The 22,875-nt window shown below is 53.1% G+C and overlaps 1 long non-coding RNA gene across 3 annotated transcripts in view; it reads left to right on the top strand.

Moving 5' to 3' along the window:
• Positions 1 to 18,701, top strand: part of LOC102254722 — a 19,956-nt gene extending 1,255 nt beyond the window's left edge. The window contains exons 1-4 of one of the 3 annotated variants that reach the window (XR_001364282.1): positions 14,364 to 14,813; positions 15,815 to 15,914; positions 17,634 to 17,731; positions 17,825 to 18,701. This is a non-coding gene — a long non-coding RNA (uncharacterized LOC102254722). Of the gene's footprint in view, positions 1 to 14,363; positions 14,814 to 15,814; positions 15,915 to 17,633 lie in introns of those variants that run through there. The other 2 variants (XR_001364283.1, XR_001364281.1) reach the window with 2 other exon arrangements.
• Positions 18,702 to 22,875: the final 4,174 nt, after the last annotated feature.

Raw genomic sequence — 22,875 nt, forward strand, 5'->3', positions numbered from 1 at the left:
GGCTGGGACCTGGACCCTGGCCGGGCCGCCACCTCCTGGGTCCGCGTTGGAGCGGGGTTGGCAAGGCGCGCTAGCCTCGGACTCGGTGCGGCGATTCCTGGGCTCCCTGCGCGCCCCAGGAGCAACGGGAATGCGCTGGGAAATTTGAGTTGGTCACTGTGTGCGGTTCGTGTCCTCCGGGTGGAGGGAGATCTCCGCGGGGCAGACCAGGAGCGCGGACGGAGAGGTGGCTCCCTTCTCATTCGCCCCCCCAGGGCCTACCCCGCTGCGCATTCCAGGGCGGCAACCTTGAGCTTGGGGGTAAGGAGGACCTCCTGATTTCTAGCGTTGCTCCGGGGGAGATGGGACGCGACTCTGAGGTTTAGCCCCTGTAGACCCAAAAGCCCCTGTCCCTTCCTGTCCCCCACCATAATTTCTTTAAAAAAGATACATCTTTGTGGGTGTGTTCCTAATGGCTAGTCTTTTGTTCCCTGGCATATGCCACATAATGCTGGCCCGCCCTGAGTTCTCTTCCAGGTTTATGCTGAGATTCCTTTCTTAAACCCTCTAGCCCAGCCATTTTCAACCGGTTGGCACAAGACTTTTTAAAACATGCAATACCTGACTGTTTAGTCAGGGGCACTGACCTCTTTCCCTCGGGTTTGAACAGCTGCCTGGTGTGAGTGAAGCAAAATTATACCTATTTTTTTTTATCAGATCGGCAAACAATATATTTAATGGTGTGCCGCAGAATTTTAGTCATAATGTTATGTGTGCCATGAGACGACAAAAAAGGTTGACAGCTGCTGCTCTACCCAATAACTTCTCTATCCCCCTTCAAAGAAAACCCACAGCCACCCCTGGGACCCCGGGTCTGCTTGGTGGTGGAACTTGTGTTTTGGCTGTCAGGGCAGTGGGGGTCTTGGGAACACATAGGGAGCCGTGCAGTGAGGTGACCTGAACGGAACGAGGGCACGTTGACAAAACAGCGTCCCTTGGTTCCCCTTCTTCCTGGCTTTGGAAAACAGGAGGGGTTTCTAGGTGTAGGCAGGAGAGGGAGAGGGAAAAACCAGCACAGCCAGGCTGGCCCACCTCTCTCGAAATTGTGCCGAGACCCGTTCTGGAAGGTTTTTCCACAGTCTCCCCTGACGTCTGTGGGCTAGTGTAGACTACGCCTTGCAGGAACCCTTTGACACCTCTGTCCCCATGATGGTGGCCATGTGGGGCGCTGGACCTGAGGGGTTCGGAGGGGAGCCCTATGGGCTATGGAGCCACTAAATGAAGCAGGGTTGGGTCTGTGCGCCCAGGAGAAGGCATGGCCCCGTCTACTCACTGCATTTGGTCCAGTGTGAGTTTTGTCCTAAAGGCTCACATCCGTGGAACGTGCAGGCGCCAGGATGATGGGAGAAAAGAATTTCTTTGGCCCCGTACTGACGTGTACATGCATCTTGACCAGTTCTCAGTGTTGAGGCAGAATTGTCTACGGGTGGACTGGGGGGAGCTTCAAAGTGGAGGCCTTGCCCTAATTAAGAAAAATGCTCTCTTCGAAGGACTGAATCAGGCTGGGAAAACAAAGTTCTCCCTTTGAACCCATGCCTCTCCCGGCCCCGGGGAATCAGTATCTTAAAGTAAATGAAGTGGAAATCTCCAGCATAACGCGTGGTCATAAAACACCCGCAGACCTGGGCTGCCGGCTGCCGCAAGGAGACAGTGAGACACAGGAGAGCAGGCAGAGGTGGCTGCTCCTGGAGAGGACAGGCCTGGGGACACCAGTCTCTGGAAACAAGGTGCGAGGAGCCTGGCAGTGCCCCTGCCCTGGTCCAGGCTGCAGGCAGCTTTCCCGCAGGCTGTGCCCCATCCTCTGGGGCTGACCCGGGTTTTAGGGATTTTTAGGGAGTGGCTTGGTACTTCATTTCTTTGGGGGAAGGGAGCAATGGGGTTTTTCCTTCTTGGGATTTTTCCTTTGCAAAATGGGATTGAATCAGTTACACAGCAGGCTGGCCTGCCCTCCTGCAGCTGATGTGTGCGTGGACGTAAGCCATTGTATTTAGGAATTGTGTTTTAGTTGAGAGCTTTTTGATTTTGCTGTCCCTTTTGAATTCTCATAGTTTTCCTGGAGCAGATGCCTCCTTCCTCCCCCACCCCCACCCCGATCCATTCCTCTAAGCTGGGCACCTCTAGGCTCTGTGAAGTCAGACTTGTTTGCCCTGGAGCCGGCTTCAGGAAGCAGCCAGATGCAAGGTGGAAAGCTGGTGGGAGGGAAGGATTTTAACCAGACCCAGGGAGGACTCCTGAAATTCAGCTGGAGGCCAGGTCCTGCCTACTTGCATTCCCTCAACTCTTAAGTAAATTGCAACCTGGTGAATAATTAACCTCACCCTTGTAGCTGTTTTAGCTTTTATTTTTATTTTTTTTAAGAAAAAAATCCCAACCTATGAAAGATTAAAGATCAATTTTTGTCCAGGAGGATTGGCTTGACCTAGGTGGTATTGGGAGAAGCCAACCCTCTCCTCTCCACCCACCCCTGTTTTAGCAATCCAGAAATTCTGAGACTTAAAAATCCCTCCAGAGTTTTGTTGGTGGCACTGGGGGGTGGGGAGTGGAGAAGAGGGGGTGCTCTGAGCTGCGTCCCCAGATCTCCCTCAATGCCTCTGTGCCCAAAGCCAAGCTGTCTGAACTCTCTGTGCTGGTCAGGATTTGATTCTGTCCCGCAGTTGGGGTAGCGACAGCCTGGCCCTCATTCCTGCGTGGGGCTGATTCGGCTACCAGGCCAGTTTGCTCCTCTCTGCGCGGGACGGTAAATATTTGGCCTGTCTCCGTTCTTTCACATAAAAGAATAGCGCTCCTGATCGGTGACGTATCTATGAAAGAGTTGTCAGAAGCAAGGGGTCCGTTTGGGTTCCTTGAAGGGCTTTCTCGAAGCAGCTCAGGGCGAGGGCCGTGAAGGTGGAGTTTGGGTCCAGATGTGCTGGGCTTGGAGTCCTAACTGCTGTTTGCCAGCTGGGTGGCCTTTGACAAGTAACTTCTCTGTGCCCATTTCTTCCCTGGTGAACGAGGGTTCTGATACCCACCTTGGAAACCTGTGGTGAGGCTTAGATGAAAAATGCAGGCACAGTGCCTGGCACCCAACAGTAGACCTTTGACTGGTCGTCCTCATTCCTCTTAGAATCTGCCTGTGCGTACGTGCTGGTTGGGAAGAATGCAGAGTGATTGAGACTCAAGGCTTGTGGGTCTCTCTGGCTTGCTAGCGTGTGGCCTTGGGCAAATTACCTAACCTACTGGCAACAGCGGCTTTGTAATCATAAGGCTGGGATAATGTCTGGGAACCCCTTCCCCTGCCTGCGTCTCAGGCCTCTTAGTTTTTATTGTCCACCAACCACGGCCGGGGACTGGGCCGGGCTGGGGTTCCAACCGTGGGTATGGGAGGGATGGCCTCTCGCTGCCCACTCCCTACCCCAGCCCTGGGAGCAGATGAGTATTGTGAGTCCTCTGTGGAGGCTGAGGCTGAGGCAAAGGAGGGGGAAAGGCTCTCCCAGGGCCTCACAGCTACGTTTGGTGCCCCAGGAGCCAGGCGCCCAGCTTTCCAGGTGCGTCTGGGCCTCCCAGGTTGGGAGCCGGCAATCTTGAGCTGTGGCACAGGAGGTGAACGGGCCTGGCTTAGCCCTAGGCGTGCCGATGTGGCCACCTCGCACATCGGCTCAGCAGTGCAGCCCGCCTGAAAGGCCCAAAGATTCCGGTTCTGACACCGAGCACATTTCACGAAAGGTCCCCAGGAAAGGTGAACTGCCACAGTTGCTCTTGGCTTGCTCGCTCGTTGACCCAGTGGGCAAGCTAAACGCACTCCAGGGGGACCAGTCAAGCAGGGTACAGAATCGAAGGGATGGAGGGGTGGGGGAAGGAAATGATTTGATATCCCAAAAAATACTGAAGAGTGATCGTCATGGAAAAAAAAATCAGAATTTCGTTGGACTTCCTTATACTTTTTTAATGGCTCAGTGATGTTTTCATTTTGGATTTCAAATGGGAGGTGGAGATAGACCATCTTTTCAGTGCTTTGGAGCCTCTATTCTGGCCCGGGGCAGTGGGCAGGACACAGAGATGGACACAGAGCAGGTGACTTCTCACCCACTGCGCGGCTCCCTTCCTCCTCCCTTTGGCACAGTGTGGGAATTTTGAAATCACCCTGTAGCCAGACCCCTTGTGTTTGCTGCCCAGGAGAACTGGGGAGGGAGGTGCTATGTGGAAAGATCCATTGCCTGATTGCAATCTCAGCTCTGCCACGCTGGGCGTGAGAGCCCCCTTCTCTGTTCCCTGGGGCGTTGGCCTGAATCCAGGGTGCACCCCCGTAGAATCTCCTGAGATTCTGAGCCAGGAGGTGCAGAGAAGGGCATGCAGGAGGTTGGAACCTGGGGCTGTGGTTGGGAGGAGTGTGGAGGGGGGAGGACTCAGAGATGTGCAGCTGGGAAATTTGGATCCGTCTGTGAAGACTTTGTGGTTCATTCTCATGGAACTCACTTCCTCTCACTGGATTTCTGCCCTGGGGTGTGTGGGGTTCGAGGGAAAACACTGGCTTCTCCTTCTTGGTGACAGGCATCAATTCTGGTCTCCCCGGGCAAACGCTTAAGAAAGAATCCTCTAGCTCCGTGACTGGTGTAAGGTAGGCCTCCTCCCCCACTCTCCTGAAAAGCAAGTAAACTGCCTTGCAGCTTCTACGCCCATGGCACCTGGCCTTAGGGGAGAGCCGGCTGGAAGGCAGAAAATGCTTTCCTGCATCAGGCGGGCGTCAGGGGAAGGGTGTTGCCTTTGCGTTGGGAAACCTGGCGCGCTCGCGGACTCACTGGGTGACCTCGGGCCGGTGGTGTGCCTGGCTGAGACTCAGTTTCCCCGTGTGTGATAATCATGCCCACACTGTAGGACTTTGTGAGGATCCTGTGTGGAACGCTGGCCAGGCCTGTGGTAGCAGGGAGTCGGTGGTAGCTGTTCTCAGGGGACACCATAGTTCAGCCCAGGGCCTGTGGGGCCAGTGAAGCAACCCCAGTGAGGTCAGGGGAGGACAACCTGGGCCTGGCAAGCCTGCCTGCTGGCCTCGCATCTGGGGAGAAAACATTGGAAGGAAAGCAAGTCTTTGCTGTGTACGCTGGGGAGTGGGGGGGGGGCGGGTTCCTGCCCCTTTAGAGACAGGCCTGGTCCAGACATCGCCCACTTTTCCAGGGGTGGGTTCATGCAGTCACTGGGGGGACAGGTTAGTGGGAGAGTCAGGGCAATAGTCTCTTGAATTTCTTCCTACTCGAGCTTGCTGTCTTAAGCTTAAGAACATGGGGGAAAAAATTTTTTTTTAAAAGAAAATGTGTCTTTGCTTTTGGAATTTCGAGGGCGATTAAACAGATACTTGGAAGCAGGACGTTGTATATAAGCAAAATGTTGGTCTCCAACTCACCTGGACTGACCACTGTCTGTCTGGGAAAAGTCAACCACGTGCTCCCAGCTGGTTAGTGTGGAGGGTTCGCCCTCCCCTGGCCCGACTCTCTCTCCCTCTCCCCCTCCCCCTGTGTGTGGTGATAGCAGGCGTTCATTGTCACTCAGGTCTGGGCGCACGCTAACCTTGGCCCGATCGCTGAATGTTAAACCATCTGGCAAAATATCACATTTCGACAATAGGCCTTTTCTGTATAGATGGGGCGGAGGGGGCAGTGCTGGGGAACCCCTTAGGCGTGGACAGTGGACAGGGGCAGGGTCCAGGATCCCGACTTTGAATGTAAGGGGTAGGGATGGATCTGGGGGCCTGCTCCTTAAAATAGTAGTTGGCCCCAAAACCAGCACCCCCCCCATTTCCAGAGCCCGAGTGGGGGAGGGGGCTGCTGCCACCCTGTGAAGACTCTGGCACCCTCCCTGTCGCCCTTTCGGTGGGTTTTGTTGTAATTAGACCAGTCGTGACAAATATCCATTGCCCTTTGGCTGGGGAGCCGTGCGGAGTCCTGCCTGGAAAGCCAGCCTCCTTCACTGGGGAGCCATCATTAGGCAACAGAAGAATTCAGGGGCCCTTGATTCAATAAAGACCCTTTTATGATGTTGGTTTTTCCCAGAAAAATATTACCACTTTGCCCCGTTGACTGCATTTAGATGTGTAATCGTATTAGACTAAGCAGCCCCGGGGACTGAGGTTACATAGTTAGGGTTTTCACCAAAGCCTGTTCCCGGGCTTCAGAGGAAAACAGTGTCCTTGGGAAAAAAAAGAAAGAAAGAAAGAAAACAACAAGAAACGTTTTGGAGGATTTTCTCTCTTGGCGTTTAAAGGACGTTGTCTTCCATCAGGGTGAGAAATGACCCAGGATACAAACCAAAAAGTGAAACTGATTCGCGGGCCAGGGTCAGTGCGGCCCAGCCCGGCCATGCGTGCTCAGGCAGGTGGGTAGCACGCATCTCGCAGAGGGTGCCTGTGTCCTTGTCGCCTGTGACGGCAAACGGCAGCAGGACTGCAGGTGGCCGTTCTCTGCCTATCCCGGCAGGCAACCCCACCAAAGGTAGTGCTGGAGGCCTCGGCGGCCTCCCGTGGTTGGGAGGGTTTACCTAGTCCAGCCGTGGGCAAACTACGGCCCGCGGGCCGGATCCGGCCCGTTTGAAATGAATAAAACTAAAAAAAAAAAGACCGTACCCTTTTATGTAATGATGTTTACTTTGAATTTATATTAGTTCACACAAACACTCCATCCATGCTTTTGTTCCGGCCCTCCAGTCCAGTTTAAGAACCCATTGTGGCCCTCGAGTCAAAAAGTTTGCCCACCCCTACTCTAATATATACATATTCAGTTTGTATACACACTAAGTCTTTCCATAAGTCAAGAAAAAAAAGGAAGTGCAAGCAAAACAAGTGTAGGTTCCATATTAGAGAAGATTGGAGGATTTTCTCTCTTGGCGTTTAAAGGACGTTGTCTTCCATCAGGGTGAGAAATGACCCAGGATACAAACCAAAAAGTGAAACTGATTCGCGGGCCAGGGTCAGTGCGGCCCTGCCCGCCATGTGTGCTCAGGCAGGTGGGTAGCACGCGTCTCGCAGAGGATGCCTGTGTCCTTGTCGCCTGTGACAGCAAACGGCAGCAGGACTGCAGGTGGCCGTTCTCTGCCTATCCCGGCAGGCAGCCCCACCAAAGGTAGTGCTGGAGGCCTCGGCGGCTTCCCGTGGTTGGGAGGGTTTACCTAGTCCCTGCCCACACTCAATAGACACACCTCCCAGGCATTTGGCATCGGGAGGAATGCAGGTCTCCTCCCCACACAGCCATCCCCTCTTCACTTACCCCCAGAAGACACTGTCGGGTCAGGCAGGCGAAAAAAATGTTTCCCGATCCCTCCTCAAAACCTTCCCAGGTCCGGGGTTCGGTAGAGATCCTCAGGGGAGTCCAGAACCTCTTTCCCAATTTTGGGGTGTAGAAATCTCAGGCACTGAGGAAATTTCCGGGAGTCATTCGTAGGAGTGCCCTATTATGAAACAGAGGGTAGGACATTTCAGAATGCTAAAGACACGGTGCATTAAAAAGGGGGGAACCTATTTAATTCCAGGGTGTCTGATGGGGGTCGTTACTGAAATACCTTTTCGGAGATCATCCTTTAGTGCAGAAGAGCTGCATTTTATAGGAGGTGGTTCGTCTATGGATGGTGTGTATTAAGGTAGTTTTTCAGTATGACTATCTTAAACTTTGAGGTGATTTTTTTAACTTCTATATTTCCCATTACAATTGACATTTGATATATTAGTTTCAGATGAAACCTTTATTGTTGAAAGTATTACATTACATATGTCCCCCTTTTTTCTCCTTTGACCTCCTCCAGTCTGCCCCCACCCTTTACTTCACTTTTTGGAAGAGGTAACATTAAATTATATATATGTGTATACACATGTATATATAAAATATTTTTTTTGTTTTTTTCACCCAAAGGAGTATAATTACCACATATGAAACCAGATTATACAATGGGTACATTTTTCTAATTAGCTGTCAGAAATTTGCAATGAGATAAATTATTTTAGATTTCCAAATGAAACGTTGACCACAGGGAGGCTCTGAGGAAAATTAACAAGGGTTTTCCGTTTTGGCTACCACCCACTCACCTGCTCCTCCAAAACACCGATGTGCCTGCCCGTCGGACAGCAGCAGTGACCAGAAAATGTCTTTATTGTCCTGGTCCCGAGTAAATGGAGTTGGAAAAATGACTTATGTTGGCTCTTCTCTGCCCCTGACAGTGGAGCAGGCAGATAGATGTCTTGCTACATTTTTTCAGTAAGAATGGTAGTAGCTGTTCTTTGGAGAAGAAATTCTGGGGACGTGAGTTCATCCCGTTGGTATTTTCTGTGTGCCTTGTGTGTGGCAGGGTGGCCGTCTGCAGGGGTGGGGATGTCCAGCCGAGACCAAGGAACAGAGTCCAGACCCGGCGTTCACACTTGTAACTGCAGTACTGACCCACAGTCCTTTCTCCGAAACTCTGAACTCCAAGAAACTGTGAAAACCAAAGGTCATTTGGAAACGAACTTTGTGGGGAAACCTGACCCGAACTGACTTGAGACTCCGCTAGCGTAGTGTGTATTTATCTCGGTGAGTGTGAATATCCATGGGTTTCGCTGCAGACAGGAATGCGTTTGATTATGGGTGCGTATTGTATAATGTGTGGTATATGTACCACGTTGCTTTCTAAAACCTGGAAGATTCTGGAAGGTTAGGGGTAACAGAGCAGCCCTGTTGCAGGAGCATCGACATAATGAAGACCGCAGCAGCTCTGTGCCAGAGCTGGGGGCAGACTTGCAGCCGGCCAGGGCTCTGCTCCTTCCGCTCTGAGCAGCCTGTGGCTGAATGAGGGGCCAGCTGAGCGGTGGCCCTGGGAGCCCTGCCCCCACCAGGCCTTGAACTCCATGAAGGCTCAGCCAGTCTCACTCGTCTCCTCAGTGCCCACCGCATGTGAGGTGCTGAGGGAATGCTAGACGGGTCAGAGCAGGGGGTCAGCAAACATGATTCGTTAAGGGTCAAACTTGAAATATTTTAGGCTTTGAGGCCCACGGGATCTCTGTTGCAACTCTTCTGCTCTGCTATTGTGGAGTGAAAGCAGCCATAGATAATACATCAATGAGTACCCTTGTGTTTTAATAAAACTTTATAAAAACAGGCGGAGGGCCTGGTTTGGGTCCACAGTTTGCTGACTCCTTGGGAGAAGGATAAATGTGTCCTTAACAATAGACTCCTTTCTTCCCCATATGTTAGTCCTGCTGTCTGCATGCCTGTCTGCTGACTCCCCCTGGCCCCCTCAGTGGAGGTAGATGTTGCAGCTGTAACACCAGCGCTCACCCCTGGCTCAGGCTCCTGGACAGCCTGGAAATGTGGGCCAGGGAAGGCGCTGGCCTCCCCGGCCTGGCCTGGGCAGCAGGAGTGTGGACAGATGCATTCGGGCGCCGATCCAGCCTTGCTGAGGGGCACTCAGACCCCCACCCACGGATGACTTTTGGGGGCTGAGCCAACCCCCAGGAATACTGGCCGCCAGCACCAGGCCAGCCGGGCTGGGGAGTGTGCAGAGCGTGGTGCCGAGGGGGTGAGAGTGAGGGTTTAAGAGACAAGGTGTTCTTCGCCAAAGAATTTCGGGCGGAGAGATTGGTTATCGTAAATTCAGGGGCTCTGATGGATGAGATTCAGGTCTCCAGGCTTTGTTCGCCCCGGGTCTGATCGGCAGCGAGTCCAAGAAAGCTTTCCGCTTCAGCCGAGCCCTCTAGCTCCCACCTCCACGGTGGGCTGGCCTAGGGCAGGACCCTGCAGAGCCCTGGCCCCTAGGCTGAGTGCTGGGAGTGCCAGCATCCCTCTGCCCAGCCCCACCCCACCCAGCTCTCTGTGCCAGGGACGTTGGCCCCTAACTAGAAGCGGACCTGGCTCTTCAGGCCCTGGGGCCAGACCCTCACAGCCAGCCCCAGGCCTTGTATGTGCCCAGTGGCTTCTCTGTCGGAGGGATTCCCCAAGTTATGCTGGGACTACTGCCCTCTGCCCGACTACCTCCTTCCCCAGGCAGGGTGGGAATGGCTCATAGTTTCCTTTCTAGAGCAAATCCCCAATAAGGGTGATATCTGAACTGTGTTCAGAGTGGAGCCTGCTCACTCTGCAGCTGCCCCTGGAAATCCAGAGGGCTTTTCAGCCCCCGGGCAGAGCAAGGGCTCAGGGAAGGCCCGAGGAGCTGGACTGGGGACTGGTGTGTTGGTGATGGGTTAACTCTGTTGTCAGAACCAAGCCCAGGTGGATCACCTTTATCCACTCAGCACGGCATGGGGATGGGAGAGCCTCTGACCATAGCCTGGAACAGCCCTCCTGACCTCACCTTGTTACTGAGCACCTAGGCCAGACCCTGCCTGTACCATGCCCATACGGTGGCCCAGAGCAGTGGTTCTCAAACTCGGGTGTCTCTGAGAACCACTTGAGGAACCTGTTAGGACTGCAGACTCCCTAGCCCCCAGCCAACCTCAGGGGCTCCAGAATCGGCATTGTTAATAAGTGTATGTGATACAGGTGGTCCCAGGACCATGCGGGCTGATAGGGAAAGCAGTGTGATGATGAGCGTGGGGCAGGGGGGGGGACGGGCGGAAGGGGCCCAGAAAAGCACCCAGAAGAGGTGAGTAAATCTTGAAGAAGAAAGCAGAGGATGGTCTTGATAGCTTACCCAATCAAATGCTTCGTACCAGGCACGCTCTCAGCCTCTGATGGGAATGAACTCATTTAATCCTCCAACGACCCCACTGATCTCAGAAAGGACCAGACTGAAGCCCAGAGGGGTGGGCAGCTTGCCCAGGGTTCTGGGGCTAGTACGTGGCGAACCGGGTCTCATCCTCTGACTCCATCCCACTGCGTTGGGGCCAGGGCACCAGCTCACACAGAGGCTGTGCAGACCCGGGGCTGTGGAGTAGGCAAAGCATGATGGGGGGTTGCTGCTGAATGGCTCAGATCCTAGTGTGTGTGGACAGCTTGGGGTTTGCTGGTGGCGTGTATGGCCGTGACCTTGGTTAGGGCAGAAACCTTTGGGTGAGGTGACCATTGCCATGATGTCGTTTTGAGAGGGCTGAGGCCGTGGCTGGGGTTCCCAGCGTGTTTCCTCGCATTCTGAACACGACAGGACCTGGGGTGTGGAGTGAAGGTGCAGGGCAGAGCTCAGGGAGCAGCCAGGGGGAAGAATTCTCCATGGCCAGAGCCCTGCCCAGCCCTTGGGGTCTGATGGGGAAGGAAGATGCTGGGAGAGGGAATCCGCTCTCGTTAAGGAGCCAGCTAAGAGCTTTGAATCCTTCTTCCCTTTAATTCTCACATCCCCCTGCAACCTGGGCTGATCTAGTCCTACTTACAGGGGTGAAGGCAGAGAGAAGGCTGATAACTAGATAGAGGCCAGGTCTGTCCTTCAGGGATTGTGCTTTTCACTATAGTGGGGCCGCCATGTTCTGAGTGGCCTCGGGTCCTGCCACACAGCTGGACCGATGACCAGGCCCCAAGGGTATGGTGCCAGTCTGGGTGGGGAGGCTCCTAGTGGTCAGCTGGGCAGACTCCAGCCCAACCTGGGCTCTGGGTAGAATGGCCTGGCTTCACGGGACTAGTTACCTGTCAGTGGGTGGCATTCCTTGTGGTGGAGTTCAGAGGAGTCAGCGTCCTGGGTTCTGTGGATTGGCCTCCTGTCGGGGCCCTGATGCTGGGAATTGAGCTTCCGCTGCCCGGAGGACCTGGGGGCAGAGGGGAGCACGGCTTAGAGGAGGACCCTAGATCAGGCGTGGATTCCGGAAGCCCTTTCAGCCTCTCATAAGCAGCACAATCGGTCACAGCCCCTTCCCTGTCTTGTTGGCCACTCTGACCATCCCCTCACCGTACCCCAGTGTCTTCCAGCCCGCGCCTCCCAGCTCATTGATTTGAACCTGGAAACCTCGGGGACCCACAGAAGTCTTGGCTCAGCATGGGCTGTTTTGGTGGAGGAGGGGAGTGTCTGACTTCTGACTACGGCCCCTGGGAAGCTGTTGCCTTCTGCAGAGGGAGGGCTGTGCTGTTTCCCAGTTTTGCAGCCTCTTGCCTCTCACCGGGGACAGAGGGTCTGTGACTGTAAGCTTTTCAGGAACAGTGCCTTTGGATATGACAGAGCTGAAATGCTCTCACTTCCTCTTATGCTTTTTCTTTGAAATGGGAGAGACGATAGTGGCCTCCTGGGCCCATTAGCCCAACCCAGGCTCTGGGTAGAATGGCCTGGCTTCACGGGACTAGTTACCTGAGTGGTTGCATTCCTTGTGGTGGAGTTCAGAGAAGTCAGCGTCCTGGGTTCTGTGGACTGGCCTCCTGTCGGGGCCCTGATGCTGGGAATTGAGCTTCCGCTGCCCGGAGGACCTGGGGGCAGAGGGGAGCACAGCTTAGAGGAGGACCCTAGGTCGGGCGTGGATTCCGGAAGCCCTTTCAGCCTCTCATAAGCAGCACAATCGGTCACAGCCCCTTCCCTGTCTTGTTGGCCTCTCTGACCATCCCCTCACCGTACCCCAGTATCTTCCAGCCTGCGCCTCCCAGCTCATTGATTTCAACCTGGAAACCGTGGGGACACACAGAAGTCTTGGCTCAGCATAGGCTGTTTGGTGGAGGAGGGGGAGTGTCTGACTTCCGACTGCAGCCCCTGGGAAGCTGCTGCCTTCTGCAGAGGGAGGGCTGGGCTCCCCCAGGGCTGTGCCGTTTCCCAGTTTGCAGCCTCTTGCCTCCCACCAGGGACAGAGGGTCCGTGACTGTAAGCTTTTCAGGAACAGTGGATGTGACAGAGCTGAAATGCTCTCACTTCCTCTTATGCTTTTTCTTTGAAATGGGAGAGATGGTAGTGGCCTCCTGGGCCCATTTTACAGACAGGGTAACTGAGGCCACGGCTGCTGGAGGAAGCTGAGCCAGGGCCGGTCCCTCTCAGAATCTTGTGTCTTTAAGCTCTTGTTTTAAGAGGGTTTAGGGAAAGGAGTGGCTGGGGTTGGTCTCCGGGGCGCCTCCCTGGGTTCTCTCCTACCTGAACCAGGCCTGGCGTCTGAGGAAGTTAACGCCGGCTCTTCTGGTTGTGCGTCAGCGTCAGGCCCGGGACTGTCATTTAGAAGGTGGGTCTCTGCAGGGGAAGACGGGGCCTGACAACCCTTCTCCTGGTCGCACCGCATCCTCTGGTTCTTGGGCTGCCCTTGTCCACTTGCGATTCCACAGAGACTCTAGTCCACGGCTGCCTGTGGGCAGAAGGCACTGGGTTCTGACTTGTCTGGGTGGAGCAAAGGCTAGTCCTTCCTGGGCGTGCCCTGGGGCAGTGAGGCCAGCCACTGGCCAGACCAAGCATTGGGGAAAATTGTGCCACTATGGAGACCCGCGGCCCCCTGCCCAGCAGAGCGTCCCCTGAGCGGTGGGGAGGTGGGCCAGGGTCAAGTGAGGGGACACCATCTTCACGCACCTGCCAGCCAGTCGACTGCGGACTCACCTGGAGTTGTCAAGGACAGCAAGAAAAATAAGGGACTTTCAGGGGCAGCTGTGTTTTCTGACTCAAGTCATAATGCCCCTAAAAATCCTTATTGCTCTTGCAGTGGGCATCGGGCAGTGGCTGGCAACCCACCCCTCACCCACCTGGCCGCTGAGGAATGGGAAGGGCTTCCAGGGGTCCAATTGAGACTTGCTGATTATTAAAACGCGTTCGTTGGGCCGATGCATTGCCTTGCATATGTTTTGACCATTGTTCGGTGGGGGATTGGGCATCCGGCTATTCCTGCATGGATTGGAGAGTCTCCTGGGTTTGTGCGGGTGAAGGTTCAGAAGGGCCCAGCTGCACGTGCAGGGCACGAGGAAGGGCGGCCTGTGGGCCAGGTAGGTCGAGGGCCACAGTGTTGGGCTGGCCGGGTGCCCCCTTTCCTGAGAAGCTGAAACCGTTGAGGGGCCCCTGGGCAGGAACTGGCACTGTGTCTTAACACAGAAAGAGCCTCAGTCCCCTCCCTCAGACCCCGTGAGCTGGCCAGTTTGCAAACACGCCTGCAGGGGGTTCAAGCCTCCCCTCCCCTCTCCCCTCAGGTGACCCTGGAGCTTGCTGGGTGTTTTCTCTCCCTATTTCACTTCCTGAATCTCCTCCATTCTCAGCAGGTGCCCCCAACCCCACCTCTTCTGTCCCCACCCCACAGATATTTCGGTTAAGCCAAGGCCTTGAGTGGGGATTGTTAAGCAGCCAAAATATCCATTTGTGACATGCCCGCCCCCCCTTAACCCAGGAACACCAGTCCACAAGCATGTCACCAACCCACCCTGGCTGCCGTGGCTGGGTTGGTTGGGTGTGGTCCCATGCACCAAAAAGTCCCTGGTTTGATTCCCGGTGAGGGCACATACCTAGGTTGCAGGTTCAGTTCCTGGTCTGGATGCATACGGGAAGCAGCTAATCGATGTTTCTCTAAAATCAGAACATTTTTTTTTTTAAGTCACCAAATCCCACAGCAACAGAATCTTCCTGTCTAGCTGAGGCTGAGCCCTGGGCTGCCTGTGGATGGACAGACGAGGCAGTGAACAGGCAACAAGCCCCATCTCGTGTCCCGTTGACCTACTGGTCAGCAGGGGCGAGTCACCCTCCAGGTATTTCTCAGGTTCCCTCCCAGGTGCCGACTCGAAAGCTCTCATCACTCAAGAAGACCATATGTGGAACCTCGACCGCCATGATCCTCATTCCTGGCCAGCCAGGCCCCTTGTTGCCCGGGCCCTGGTCGTCTGAGCCTGCCTCCACACCAGCTCTCCCAGACAGTTTCCAAGGGGCTGGATTTGCACCGGATCCTCCTCGCTTTACTGCCCAAGGGGCGGGGCAGCTCCAAGGTAAAGTTATCAAGGGGCTGTGGGAGCAGTGTTTATGGAGCTTTTGTGGAAGGAGATTCTCAGGTTACAGTGGACACGGGGTAATACACCACGTTCCATCCTCATCAGCTAAGCATTTTCTAACTTCAAATTAATTGTCCCTGTGGCCCCTTTGACCTGCCCTTCCATCTCCCCCAAAACTCCTTGTTCCTGAGTGTGCTCCTCAGTCTTTACCCCAAAACATTTGCAAAAGACGCTGTATCAATTTTTGAAAAGGCAATACATCAAAAATAAAATACTGTCCCCCCACCCCCATTACAAAAGAACTGCCTTACACGGTAGAACATTTCAAAAATACTAAAGGATGAAAAAGGCTCATAAATGCCCAAGGCTGGGGATAATGTCTGCTAATGAGGTACATCCTTCCAGCATTTCCCCCTGTGCGTGTACACCCCCATCCAGTTAGCAGAACTGAGGCTTTTAAAACGGGCGAGGCTCGTCACCCATTTGAGTGATGGCTCTGTGCCCTGGGGAGCCAGAAAGTCTCTATTTTCTCTTTGCCACGTGGGCTGATGGACCATGGGCTGAAGCATGCCTCCAGCCAGGGAGCTCAGAGACCTCACCTCGTTGGAGGGTGTTGGAGCTGCACTGGGTCTCTCCAAATGGATGAAGTTTGTTGGGGAGGATGCTAGAAATGTGGGCTGTTGCATTGCTTCTCCACCTTAGTCACCCAAGACTCACTGTGTTAAACACACACCCCACGGCCCGGGCCCCACCCCTGACCACTTGGCTCTGAATTGTTGGGGGTTGGCATCTGTGTTTGTTTTCCAGATGGTCCTCAGCTGATGCTGTTAAGCAGCCAGAGCACTCCGCTATCTGCCCACAAGTGAGAGGCAGGAGAAGGCTGCTCCAGCTGTGCCCCCAGAGGCGGATCAGGCGATATGACCATTTGCAGTTGGCAGACTTTCACTTCCTGTCTTTTCTCGGCTGCTCAGAGTCATCCTTTGATCCTCATTTTACAGAAGGAAGACCGAGGCCAAGGAGATCAGGAGACTTGCCCGAGGACACACAGCTAGGATGTGGCAGAGGTGGGGTTGAGGTCTGCGGCTCCTGACTCCCAAGGTCAGTGCTCTGTCAGTAATTGTTATTTGTATTGAGCTTATATAGTTATAACAAGCATATCAATGCTTACTAACCCATAGGTTACTGTGATGATGAAATACTGGAGGTGGGTGGGTGGGTGCCACTATCTCCTGGGGGGTTGTCCCTCAGTGTCCGCAGTGCTGCGTGCTTGGGTGGGTGGGTGCCACTATCTCCTGGAGGGTGTGTCTGCCTCACAGGGAGACTGGGGGGTTGTCCCTCAGTGTCCGCAGTGCTGCGTGCACTGGCCAGCCTGGGCCCACAGCCTGCCCCACTCAGCCCGCTGCACTGCCCCATTTTCAGAGCATGCGGCCCACTGGTTCCCTGCTCGCTGCCTGGACAGAGGCATCTCAGGAGCGCAGCCTGCGTGGGGCTTGCTCATCCGGGCCCTGCTCCAAGCTGGCGGCCCTTAAGGATCAGGACCCCTGCTGGGGTGCATAGGTCTACTGTGCCTGCCCCTCTCTCTTTCCTACAGAGCTGGACTCCGAGGACCTGAGGGTCAGCTGGGCAGGATGCCAGTGCAGGGAACTAACGGGCAGGCTCATTGTCAGCTCCAGGAAGCAGTCGGCTGTGCCCCGGGCAGGGCTGCAGGCCGGAGGGCCAGCCTGCCTCGGACATGGCGGGTGGAGACAGGAGGTGGGAGCCCAGAACACCACTTTCCCAGGCTCTGGGCCAGGCCCACGGGCTTCCTTTGGCCGGGAGGGCCGGGCGTTGGCCACACCTTCCCTCGCCGGGCCTTGGCTCTCTCCTTCCTCTGTCTGGCTCTCGCCCTGCTCCCCGCCCAGCTCTTTGCGGCAGAGTGCACACTCTTGGCAACGACACCCATTTAACCTGCTTCCCAGAAAGCCTGATGGCCAGGCAGGCCTGCTCAGCCAGCCCCGTGATGGAAAACAGGGCGGTGGGCCCCCTCAGGCTTCTCTTGCCCGTATTCCTTGGGGGCTGGATTGGGAGATAGTTCTGCACCGCCTTGGCTTTCCTGGGTCAGGAATAATCTCAGCTCAATTAGCAGCCTTGAGCAATCAGGCTGAGCCACGAGCTTGGAGCTCCTGGAATTGGGGCAGGGCAGGGGAGACAAGCCTTTGCCAGGAGTCTGATCCAGGGCAGCCACTTAGCGGGGGCCCTGGGTAAAGCCCCATCTCTTTGAGCCTATTGCCTCATTGGACACAATAGTGTCCGTAGGAAGGTGCTACATTGTAGGCGTTTTCTGACTATAGATAGGAAGTTGTCGCTCCCTTTCCCTCCCCTTCACCCGAGAACTCTGGGTGGGGCCTGGCATGGAGAAGATGCTCACTTAACACTAGGTGCGCTGCTCAGGAAGTGAGGTTTGAGTGTCAGCGTGCTGGGTGGTACCTTATTGTCCTTGATCTCTGAAGGGACCCCCTTTTGTCAGCTTTCTCTTTGGCCTTCCTGCCCAGACCCTGTTAGGATGGTGGTTCTAAATTGATAAGCTAGAGCCCTCACCCCTTTGCCTTGCGTTCTGGCCCACAGAGGCATCCTTCACCTCCTCAAGTTCATCCTACAAGTCCGGATGCTCAGTTCCAAAGCATTCCCTCTGGGCCTGGGCCAGAGTAGCTGCTACAGATCCTCCCACTCCACCTGCCCACCTCCTCGGGGTGCAGACAGCCCAGCACAGGCGGGAAGGGCTTTCTGGTGGGGAAGAGGTTAGCACTTGATTTCTGTCTTGACTCTTGTATCTAACAGGCAGAGCCCTGTGACATCACAGAAAAGCAGCCTGGGAGAACCTCGAATGAGTCTGGGGCCTGTCCCTGACGACCTGGCCACTGCCGAGGTGCCTGGAGGTAGGAACAGTTGATGACATTGCCCCGGGGATGTGGAGAGAGGTGCTGGGCAGCATCCATGGCCATTCTGACAATACCTGTCTTTTCCTTCAGAGGATCACCCCTCCCCCACCGAGTACCCCTGGTGTTCAGGTGGGGCCAGTCCCACCCCCTGGCTTGAGAGGCAGGATGTGTCCCAGGATGGACGCTGAGACTTCCCCTCGGGACTTTTGCAGCAACTATGAGGAAAGAGGCATTCGCTTTTTGTGGGAGTTGCCAAGTGGACAGAAGTTGCCAAGCTTGGAACTGCTGGTGGCCATCCTGTTCTCTGCTTGAGGATAAAGCCAACAAGGAGCAAAGAGAAGGCGAGTGTATTCTATCCAGACATCAGTAAGCCCCTGGATCAAGCCGTGCCTGAAGCCAACTGCACCCCTGGACTAACCTGATTATATGAGCCAATGCTGTTTTTTCCGAACACTATCTGGAGTTGGGTTTCTAGCATAGAAGGGGTCCTAAGAACGGCAGTGTTTTTCTTTGATCTCATTTTTAGAAAGTCAACATTGAGGTATACTTTACATGCAATAGATTTCACCCATGTTAAGTGTCCAATTCATAAGTAGTTACAGTTACACCCTTGTCACTATCACCAGCATTCAAGTTCCCTCCTTCCTCTTTATGGCCCATTTTCCCAACTCCAAAGAACCACTGACCTACCTATATTCTAAAGGTTCATTTTGCCTTTTCTAGAATTCCATATAAATATCACATAGTGTGTTCTCTCCTGTGTCTGGCTTCTTTTAGTCAACATGTTTTGGAGATTTATTCATGTTGTTGCGTGTACCAATAGTTCATTCCTTTTTGTTGCCAAGTAGTGTGCTACTGTATGGACGTAGCACAGTTTGTTTATCCAGTTATGGGATGATGACCATTTGGACTATTTCCAGATTTTGACTATTATGAATAAAACTGTTACAACAGTCATGTGCAAGTCTGTTGTGTGGGTACGTGTTTTGATTTTTATGTTATAGTTGAAGAAGCAGGTTCAGAGAGGTAGAATGACTTGTCCAAGGTCACACAGCTGATGGGCCCCGTGGCTTGCGAAATGGCGCATGGTGTTTGGGTGTTCCTGATAAAGGGCCTCCTGGGATCCCGGTGTCCAATGGGAAGGACTGTCAAGATGAGCTGTAGCCACGGTCCTCACCTTTTCATCCCCCTCGACCGATGTTGTTTTTCCCGTGTGGATACCACAGTTTGAAAGATTACATCTACTAAACAGACTTCATTCACAAAGCCACAATCCACTTCCCCAAATGTATTTCTTAAACTTGTAAAGACCAACTACGTGTCTGAGCTGACAATCACTGTGAGCAAGCTCGGATGAAGTCATGGAGTTGAGATCCAGCCAAAAAATGAAGATCTTTTTGGTCTTTTTTTTTTTTACTTGGGACCAACAAATCATGGCTCCATCCCAGAAGTCCAGAGGATGTCAATGAGACCCACCAAAAAATGAAGATCTTTTTGGTCTTTTTTTTTTTACTTGGGACCAACAAATCATGGCTCCATCCCAGAAGTCCAGAGGATGTCAAGTTGATAATTCCCAATGTAGTCCAGCCTCATTTCCCAGGTGCTCCAGCCGGGTCTTCTTGGTCTTCTCTCTGCTCAGGTCAGCCCTTGGAGGTCAAGGACAGTGTTTTCCCGATGCTCATGTAGTGACCTCACCGTGGGCCACATCCCTTGGGACTCAGTCTCCCCTGGGTCCAGCTGTGCTGACCCCACCTGCAGGCCTTCCGGTTTTGTGAGCCAATACAGCCTTTCCTTCATCTGAGGCAGCTTGCAATGGAGAGTCCAGGCTAACACAGCTTAGCCAGGACAGCACCCCAAGTCCCCCCAGGTAAGATCACGACCACCAGTTCAGCTGACCTCCTAGGGGTCAGACACTACTCACCGCTTTGCATGCATTACCTCCAATCCTCTCAACAACTCAGGCGACAGACTGTTACTCCCCTCTCACTGGGAGGGTAACTGGGGCATGGAGAAGTCACAGCACGAAGCTAGAAGGTGGCTGTATAGCACGCATCTTGCGTCCCTCTAAGATTCTCTCAGCTCCCCTGTCCATCACTCCTGTTTGCTCTGCCTCCATGGCTGATAGACTCCATGGGATCCTCACAGATCCACACCCGAAGCTGACCAGCTGCCTTCCCAGAGGCTGAGCACCGCCCCCCCTCCAGACCACATCCCAGGATAAGGGGGCTGATTCCTGAACAGCCGCCAAAGGGGCTGGAGAACTCTGCCCAGAGAGTGGAGGGAGTCAGTTCTTGGATGACCTCTGAGCAGTAGGAGCCGAGGTGGGAGGAAGAACTCCCTCTCCCAGCCTGGAGGCACATTTTCCATATGTGGTTGGTTGTATAGCAGTGGCAGGATGGTTCCACGGCATCTTGCGCTGCTTCCCATCCCTCTCCACCTCCCTCTCTTTTCCCTCACCTGCTGCCCTGGAATTCCACCTCCACGTTAAAAGTCTCAGCACTTAATCCCTTGCTGAAAGCTCTGTTTTCCAGGGAACCCAAGCAGTCTGGCTGCTGGGTCTGCACCACCTGCTTCAGCGAACGTTGAACGAGAGGATAGATGTCGTTGCCGTGGGGCTTGGGGAGTGGCTAGGGGACAAGGATGACGCCACATGCGTCAGATCGTCCCGTTTACCGCTCCCCCTTCATTCACTAGGTCCAGTCAGTGACATTGTCTCTGACCTCCTACTGTAGTTCAGAGGCTGCGGCCTCCCCCCCTACCTGCTCTCTCTGGTACAAAGGAATCCATGCTCCTCCACTTACTAGGCATGCAAAAGCTGGCAGGTACTCAGCCTCTCTGAGCCAGCCTCTGCATCTGTACATGGGACCGCAATGGCCTCATCACATAGGACTGTTGGGAGGCGTAATGGACACGTAGTGTTGTGCTTGGAGCATAATAGGTGTAGGGCCTTGCAAGGCGGCCTAGTGACAGCCCTGCTCTCTTTTGGACACCACCTTCCTTCGTTCTCAGTCCCTATCCCGCCTATCCCTGTGCCCTATCCCACCCCATTCCCACACCTACCGCCAGACCCCGGCCAATCAGCACATCCCAGTATTGACTGCAATTACTGGCTCAGGCCTGGGCATCAGACCTAAGTTGAACCGGTCCCTCTAACAGCGCCCCAAAGTTTCTGGAACAATCAGGAAAGAGGTGCTTCCTCTTTGCTGAGATCATTAGCCTGGAGCTACCATGCGGCCGTTGGAGAAGGAAGCCAGGAGAGTGAAGTCAGGAGAAAGCAGAGCCAAGAGATGGAGCGGACCTGGAGGCCTGATGATATCTTCGGAGCGCTTGGTCCCGGTTGTGCCAGAAGCCAGTTAGCTCCTGGTATTTTTAGAAATTTAATACTTAAACCAAAAATGTCCTTTTTAATTGGCTTAAGCTCGTTCGAGTTGAGTTTCTATTAAAACGGAAATGGTCTTGACTAATACAGGTGGTTCCCTGTAAAAGGTTGCTACTGTTATCACAATTCCTGTTCCTGGTGTAAGCACATTAGCAGGACGATGCCACCATGGGGACGCACTGTCCAGGTTCTCCCAGGGGCCACTGCCACTCTCACACATGACACCTTGGATCTCAGCTCCCAGAGGGCAGGGGGACTCATGTTCGCTGCTGCCCCAGAGTAGGTGGCTCACAACATCTGTTGAATGAACAAATGAAGCAGGCCCATTGCCCACTGTCTCCTCCAAAGTGCCCTGCCTTCTAGCCCCCAGGCCGGGTCCGCATTTGCCCTCTCTGCTTGTCCTTGACTGATACCTGAACCCACTGAGGCGTCTGCCAGGAGTCTGTCTTGGCAAACTGAGCTCTTATTTTCAATGTTCTCTCTAGGGCTCATTTCTCCCTTTACCCATTCATATATTCAGTTTTAAAATCTATTAAAAACACCCAGTGTAGATCCCTACCTTACACTACTCACAAAAATTAATTCGAAATGGATTAAGGACTTAAATGTCAGACGAGAAACTATAAAACTCCCAGAAGAAAACATAGGAAATTGTCACATGGGTCTTGACAGTGATTCTTGAATATGACACCTAAAGCGCAAGCAACAAAAGAAGTAGACTGCAGCAAACTAAAAAGCTCCCAAGAGAGAATCTTAAAAGCAGCAAGAGAAAAGCAGTTAGCTACCTACAAAGAAGCGCCCATATGACTGTCAACTGATTTCTCAATAGAAACTTTTCAGGCCAGAAAGGAGTGGCAAGAAATATTTCAAGTGATGAATAGCAAGGACCTACAATCAAGATTATTTTACCCAGCAAAGCTATCATTTGGAATTGAAGGTCAGATAAAGTGCTTCACAGACAAGAAAAAGCTAAAGGAGTTCATCACCACCAAACCAGTATTACATGAAATGTTGAAGGGTATTCTTTAAGAAGAGGAAGAAAAAGAAGAAGAAAAGATGAAAATATGAACAATAAAATGGCAATACATGCATATCTATCAACAGTTGAATCTAAAAATCAAAATAAACGAATAAGAAATCTAATGAACAAAATAAACTGATGAATAAAATAGAATCAGAGGCATGGAAACATGGAACAGATTGACGAGTCTCAGAGGGAAGGGGTGAGGAGGTATGGGAAGAGATTAACCAAAGATCTATATGCATATATGCATTACCTATGGACACAGACAATAGAGTGGTGAAGGCCTGGGGCGGGGCTGGAACCCGGTGGAGGGGGGCAATGGGGGGATTGAAGGGGAGCATCTGTAATACTCTCAATGATAAAGATTTTTTAAAAATAAAATACATTTTTAAAAAGCTCTGCACAGCAAAGGAATGGTCAACAAAATGAAAGGACAACTTATAGAATGGGAAAAAATACTTGCAAATCAAATATCTGATAAGAACTAAATACCCCAAATATATAAATAACTCATACAACTCAATAGCAAAAAAAAAAAAAAAAAAAAAAAAAAAGTAATAATCTAATTAAAATGGGCCAAGGACCTGAATAGGCATTTCTCCAAAGAAGATAAACACATGGCCAACAATACATGAAAAGATGCTCAAGATCACTAATCATTAAAGAAATGCCAATCAAAACCACAATGAGATATCCCCTCACACCTGTTAGAATGACTATCCTATAAAAAAGACAAGA

Source organism: Myotis brandtii, unplaced genomic scaffold, assembly GCF_000412655.1.
Source record: "Myotis brandtii unplaced genomic scaffold, ASM41265v1 scaffold523, whole genome shotgun sequence".
NCBI classification, from domain to species: Eukaryota; Metazoa; Chordata; class Mammalia; order Chiroptera; family Vespertilionidae; genus Myotis; species Myotis brandtii.